Source organism: Nicotiana attenuata, unplaced genomic scaffold (assembly GCF_001879085.1).
Source record: "Nicotiana attenuata strain UT unplaced genomic scaffold, NIATTr2, whole genome shotgun sequence".
Lineage (NCBI taxonomy): Eukaryota > Viridiplantae > Streptophyta > Magnoliopsida > Solanales > Solanaceae > Nicotiana > Nicotiana attenuata.
Window position 1 is genome coordinate 15835 of NW_017674464.1, and position 7917 is coordinate 23751.

Here is a 7917-nt window from a genome sequence, read left to right on the forward strand (position 1 = left end):
GGATTTTGAGGCGGTGTGACATATTGGTGAGGTGCGGGAGGATTTTGTGGATGTTGGTTTGGTGTATTTTGAGGAGGTGCTGGGTTTTTGGTGTTTTGTTGGTTGATGTCGGGGACGTTGAGGGTAAGGGAGAGATTTGCCAAGTTCCGAACCTGCTCAAGTTCCCCTTGTAACTCCATTATCTTTTGTTCAAGTCGCAAAACCAAGTCATTTGGTGCTGGAGTGCTTTGACCATCTGAAGTTTCAGCATTTTCTTCATGCGTGGTATTATCTTTCCTGATATTGCTTGTGTCATCCATTCTGGCCTTTCCCTTGCTTTTAGGATCGCTTGGAGGAGGAGGAGGTGGAGGACCTCTTGATCTGGTGTGATATGTTGATGATGCCAGTATGCACGAACCAACCTTAGGGGATAGGAATAGACAAATAAAGAAAAGAAAAAACAAAAGGTAAACAAGTCAGTGAGGAGTATTAAAAGGTTGTTTGCAGTATTTAAACACATATTGCGGAATTATAATTACGCGTCCTTACTTTGGGACCTCATTATGCCCGAGGTAGGCCTAAGCGACATATAGATTTGGAGAAAAACTGATGCCAATAACTGCGTCATTAATGTGAAAAATAAATTGAATCTCTAATAAAATGACAATATAATAATAATAATAATAATAATAATAATAATAATAATAATAATAATAATAATAATAAATAGTCACTAATGGCATTCGCCTTATTACAACCAAAGCCTAAAACAAGTCTAAAAAGCAAGTAAAACCTAATTTCTAATCTATTTGGTCCCAGAAGGACCTTCTCCATGCTTGGCCTTCTTTGCTCCATCGATCAAGTTCCCCAGGTCGCGCATGTCCAGCAACAGATATGCCCTTACTAGGAGACCTCATTCGTTTCCATCCATATTTTGACAGCCCGTAACCCTGTTCCTCATCTTCCCTTCCAGCTCCATCAATCCCTGCTCTAAATGCTCCAACCTCTCTATTGATTTGGTGGCGATATCTCTCCATTCATTGATTGCTTCCGTGTTCGCTTTGTGCTGTTCCAAATGTCTGGCCTCAGATTCAAAAATCCTTTTGTGTAACCTCATATATTTGACTTGGGCCTCGGCAGCGTCGTCTATGACCCTATTTCCCAAATCAATCCCTGGCTTGACTTCTCCTGCTATGTCATCGACCAACCATGATGGATAAAAATACACATGGCCAGCATGGTGTCGATCTGGCTCGATGGTATCCTTCTCCACCATGATCTTTAGATGCCACATGTACTGCGCCTCGTACTTGAATGGAATAGCATCACCTTGGAAATCTGCTTTGTAATGAACCATCTTGGAGACTCGGGGTATGACTTGTTTCCTCCCAGCCTGTTTCATGACCCTAATAGGAGCAGAAGGATAGATACCCCTCAACCCAATCAGCACTAAATGAGGAACATCTCTTGACCTCATGATAAACTCTAGTAGAGAACCACTCGAACATCTAATGGACCTTGTCGTCTTTCAAATTGCTAAAGAAATGCACCCAATCCACAGCATTTTCCGGTTGTGCAAACCTGTCTGGGATGAAAGTAATTCTTTTTGGATAGGGAAAAGCTATGTGGTCATTCCATGGTCGCCGCGGAAATTCCTGACGGTACTGTCCTCTTTGGAGATGCTCCAACAACCATATCTGCAGTAACAAGTTACAGCCCTCGAAATGTCTGAATCCCTTCTTGCAGCGGTCAAAAGCTCAGTATATTTCTGCAACAATCATTGGGACGATAGTGTAAGTTTGTCCCTCAATACCTTCCATTAGGGCCTTAGTAACCATAGCTAAACGGGTGTGAATCCTTTCTCCTTGCATTAGAAATACCTGCATCCCTAGAAAACAGACAATGAACACGAAAACCCGACGGTGGGTCCAACCCAACGAAGTAATAGCATACTCATCATGGTAAAGGCAGTAGGATTTGCTGTGTCCGTAACGTGCGTAGAGGAAGTCGAACGGTATGTAAGACTTCTTTAAGCAGACTAACTCATCATTCTTTCTAAAACCCATCATTTTCAAAAACCCTCGGGAGGTGCAATTCTCATGTACCAATAGACCAGGGCTATCCCAAGGAAGTCCAGCAAAGCCCCCTATTTCCTCTAGAAGGGGAGTCATCTCTATATCCCCGAAACGAAAAACAGCCCTCTTTTCATCCAAGAACATAGTAGTGGCCTCGATCAGCATATTGTTCGGTTGAATATCTAGAAGAGAAGGTAGATTCCCAAGAACTCTTTTCACGTGGTTTTTGTCACTTGGCGCGATATTTTCCCACCAATCCAGTAACAAAGGTGGGATATTCCGAACCATGCCAAACCTGGGGACCTCGTGCCTCATTTCTGCAAAACAGATAAAGTTAGCCCTTGCCCCCTCCAGATTCAGCTATTTTCACGCTAATGATCAACATATTGGCTTGTTTTTCTCCAAATGATGCACAGATCGTGATTATGTCCCTTGGGATTATGGAAATCTTCGCGGACTTTGGACAAGGTTTGTCTTAGTGAGTTATTGCGCGGACACTGTTCTAACCCATACTAGGTTTAGATATGATGCATGCACAACTTATTTTAGAATGGGATTTCTAGAAGAGTCTAGAATGATACCCTCAAGCGGACAACTTGAGGGGTAAAGGCACGGAACCGTCGATTGCACCGCTGATCGACTAGTTTTACCGCAAATAAGCCTTTCCAAATTTACAGGATGATTTTAGGAAGAGTGCGAACACTCATCAGGTGCCGCTATGGTATTCATACGCACGAGTGGAATATGATGCGGAGCATGCCTTATGCAAAAATAAAATAACACGTTGTCAAGTATTTTCACATTGGAAGCAGTAAATGCAGTATTGAATGGAACGTAAAGACATAAGAGAAAGAAAAACATAGAAGAAGTTAGTTCGCGTAACGAGAGAATAAATAAAGGGATAAGGATTGGGGAAAGACATGATATAGCAAAATTAAAAATTCGGAACAAGTGAACATGATTAGGAGAAAAGGGGAAACAGACGTTGTAATCAAATTAAACGAGAGTCGCATATGAGTTCATATAAAGGGGAAATGGGGAAAAGGATGTGCACGTAGCAATAAAAGGGAAAAAAGGGAGCGGGAGCTTCAGCTAAAAGCAAAATAACAAAGACACGCTTATCAGGGAAGACTAATTTACAAAGATCAAGTTCATTTATGGTAAGAGCCTAAAAATATCCCCAGCAGAGTCGACATGCTGTCGCGCCCATTTTTCTCGCGAAATCGGGTTTCGACATTGACAACTCTTTTAAGGAAAGGTTTTAAAAGAGAGAGAGAGAGAGAGTCGCCACTTAACGGATTAAGGTGCATTAGGGCACCTATTGCAAATAACTCAGATTATACTAGTTTGCATCACCAGAGATCGGGTAAGGGCTCAAATTACCTCGAGGGAAAGGTGTTAGGCACCCCTCGAGGTCCACAACGATGGGTCCCAGCCGAACTTAACTTATGTGAATTAGTCTAATAAAGAAAGCGAAGGAATCATTTAATAGGGATGGGGGGTCCTAAGTTTTTTAGCCTATAGGATCACCCCGTGCAACATAAATAAAACTCCCCCAAGACGGGGGTGTTAGTCATATTACTCAGCGGGCACAGACTATCATCTCTTGCTACCCGATTACTATCTTTGAGTTTTTACCTAAAGCGCTCTAATCAATTATAACTCGTGTCCTATGCGTGCACTACCCGTCCCTAAACTATGGTCTTGGAGGCATTGGGAACTCTATTTTGGGATGGTTCTAGACTCAACATAGGTTGCTCAAAATTGTAAAACTAAGCGACATACAAAACCTATTGGACTTTTCATGCAAAAGCAGATAAAGGCTCAATTTAGCCTCCACACATAAGGCAGCAAATGCACGCAAAACATATTGGCATATTGACAGTTTAATCAGTTAAGGATATTAGATCCTATAGACATGATTTCTACGTGACTCTGGATTTCAAACATGCTGACAGTTTATGCAAAGTATAGCTAGGTAATTCTGTAGTTGCCTATAGATTTCAATTAAGGCATTTGAACCTATAGGCAGGTTATCTAGGTGACTTACTCGACAATTGACAACAGAAGTGCTTCAGAATTATTACTTACTCCTATAGGCATGCTTTCTAGTGGTATGCAGATTTCCAGTTTTAGCAGTTGACACAAATAATAATTATCCCTATGAGCATGTGTTCTACTTTTAGTGATTGAGTCTGTTTATTAATTCCTGAAGACATGCATATTAACTAAGCGATTGTGACGATTGATTAAGGCCTATAAACATGATTTCTAAAGAAACAGATCTGAGTATGCTGTAATTTAAACTAATTATTGCATTTTCTATAGGCATGGTATCTAATTATGCGAAACAAACAGACAGTATACTCGCAGAATTTATTTGAACCAGAATAAAATCCCTATAGGCAGGTTTTCTAACATGCGATGGCAGACACAAGCATTTAGACAAATTTTAGCACACAATTTTTGGGCATAAAATAAAACCTATGGGCATGTTATCTAACATTTTATAATAGCAGAAATCCTATAGGCATGTTATCTACCCACAGAAGATCAGATAAACCCATGTCCCAATTTCATTATCACCCCCAATTGTTATTACACAAAATAAAAATATTACAGACCAGAATTAATTGAATAAATTACAGAGTATGTAAACTATAGGAAGCCTTCAGCAGGCCTAAAACAATATTTGGATGGGCCAGGCCCTTCAATCCACAACTTCTCCAAAAGCCAATGTTCATAGAACCACAAAGTGATTGACTCACTTCTGTTTAAAAGCACAAGCTTACCAAGCCAGCCCTCTAGTGTGTCAGAGTTCCCAAGGGCTTCATAAACCCTGGGCAGTGCTCATACTAGAGTAAAAAATCAGAATCAATTCAAGGGAAGATTAGAAACCAAATCCTGGTGTGTCAGAGTTCACGAGGGTCTCATAGGAACCTTGAGCAGTGCTCATACGAAGAAGGCCAAGGACAGTACTCAAATTAGCAAGGGTTAGGGTTCAGAAGAGTGCAAGATAGGATTAGGAATCGTACTTTAGGATAGAGTCACACACAGAAACAAAGACAAACACTTTGAAACTAATAAGTTTTGACACTAACAAGTTTGAAACTTTAACAAAGGATCAAAACATACTTCACAAGGACAGTAAAGAATTCAGATTAGGAAAATAGCATGCTGGTGATTAATAAGAACTAATAGCATAGTGAGCACAGAATAATATACTAACAAAATAGATTAAGGGGTACATGATAGGATGGTTTTAGGGAATGATATTAAACACACTTAAGGACAGCATTGAGTGCAAATTATCAAACAGGTTTCATCACTAAGTTAAGACAAGCCTGACACACATAGAACAATGAATCTAGTACAGTAGCATATTGAGCAATTGAGATGGAGAGGAGTCTCAGTGACTTTTACTAGTTCGAATGAAACAGGAAAAGGTTAAGCAATGAGGCAATGACCATCAATAGCAGCAAACAACAATACAAATTTCTGGCCTTGGCTTCCAGCCGGCCAGGAATCAATACAGAATATAGTAGTATAGAGTATAGAGTTTAGTAGTGAAAGTAGTTTGAGTTCTTAGTCCTTTTCTAAGGGGAAAGAGGGATGGGGTTTAAATAGCCTTAGGCCAGGGTACACAAACATGAAAATAATCAATCAACTTATTTAAGGAAAAACTCAACACATTATTAAGGCAAGTCAGAAATAACATTGCATATCAATCCTTGGTAGAGCTTATTTATGATTTTGTGCTGAACCCGGTAAACGAACAAATAGGTGGTCTTTCTGGAAATGTTAAACAAAAGTTTTCCCCTCGCATCTCGGTATAATAGTAATCAAACAAGTCTGGGAATCAAAGATTCTTAGGTAATAATTAAGGCAAGAACAGATAGACAGAATCAACATGGAAATAAAGAATCGAAACCCTAATTTTTAGGGTAAGTAAATTAGTCAAAAACAACTTAAGGAATAACACAGATACACATAGGTACACGAAAACATTAATGAAAACATACTCAAAATTAAGGAACCATAACAGATCTGAAAAGATCTGAGCCATAATTTTGGGCGAGTAAAATTAGTCAGGAAATTCACGAAAATCATAATAGAATGCACACAGACAGGTATTCGGAACATTAAAGAAGATATTCAACCAAAAAAAGAATCAGAACAGATCTTAAAAGATCTGAGCCCTTATTTTAGGGCAAATGAGATTAGTCAGAAGGCTTTTATCGAAAAACTCGCAAAAATATTCATAGATAGAGATGCGAAACGTAAATAAGATTTTAATAAAAAAAATAAGAACAAAATTTTAACAGATCTAAAAGATCTAAACCCTAATTTTAGGGTAAATAAAGAATTAATGGAATCTCAGAGATTCGAATCCCAAAGAGATGAAAAATGAACCTAGATGAGAAAAGGGGAAGGTTCGAACAAGATTTGGTCCGGAAATGGGGAAATCGGCTTCCCATGTTAGGCAAGCCACTAGGTTATACCATAAACAAGTAGCCAGTATCCAGATAGGGCCAATAAGGTAAGAAAATCATTAATGGATTCCATATCTGGTTGGAATTGAAGAGGGAATAAGGGTGACGACGCTTAGGGTTTCAGAGGAGAAGAGAGGAGGGAGTTTAAGGGTGACCGTCTGGAGAGAATAAGGGGTTAGGGTTAGGGGAGCTAAATTAAAAGGGGTGTGATGAATGGGGGTCGTTGATCTTGAGAGATCAACGGCCGGGATTGAAGGGGGGTTTGGGTCGGGTAAAACGGATATTAGGTCAGGCGGACTGGGCTAGTATATTTAGGTGGTTGGGCTGGAGTAATTGGGTTGGTTGGGTAGCTTAGGTCCGAAAATTCAATTAAAAATTGGGGCCAGATTTTAATAACCCAATTTATTAAAATATAATTTATATAAAATAATAAATAAATAACAAAAATATCATTTGTGCATAAAAATGGTTAATAACAATTATTCAACACTTTAAAAATATAAAAAGTTATTTTTTGCATAAATAAAGTAATTATAAGTATATATGGGCTATTATTGCCAAATGTGCAATTTTAGCCTTTAAAATGCAAATGTATTTATGATAAATATGTTAAAAATATTTAAAACCTAATCTGGGTGTAAATGATGAGATTAGATTATAAAATCATCAAAAAAATAATTTACGATACAATTAATGAGTACTTATATAATAAAATATGGGAACAAATTGATTTAAAACCTTTTAGAATTATAGAAAATTATTTTTAAAAAAATGCTTGTATGTGTTTATAAATCAAGTGATGATGCATATGCACTATTTTGAAAGTATATATGTATATTTAAAAATATGAGGGAAAAATTGGGTATCAATATCCATCTTCACCACCAAGCATTTGCCCCCTCGACGGAGAAGGTTCAGCATCGTTCCCCTATAAAAGATAGAAGTGAATAGGTGAATAAATGTCGCAGTGTCAATTTGACCCCGGCCAGCTCAGCAGACTTGGTGAGCATCTTTATGCCTTAATAGATGTACGGCGCAAGCTGAGCAGGACAAATGCTGCAGTGACGACAGAACTCCTCCACTAGTGGAAGGAGGAAAAAGATAGCCAACTTGGAAAGGGTAGGCATAGAANCCGGAATCAACTCGATATGATTGGGAAGGCCAAATTTGGCCTTAAGCTCCGCTAATTCGTTCGCCGTCATCACTGACCGAAAAGCTCCAGGCGCGGCCTATGGTGATTTGGTGAAATCGAATCTAGAATCAGGGTTTTATGAGATTATCTCCTCCACCGACGTGAAGGTTTCATCCTCAACGGTGGCAGGAATGCTCTCCCTATGGGAGAGGAACTCCACTGCCAAGGGAGAAACACG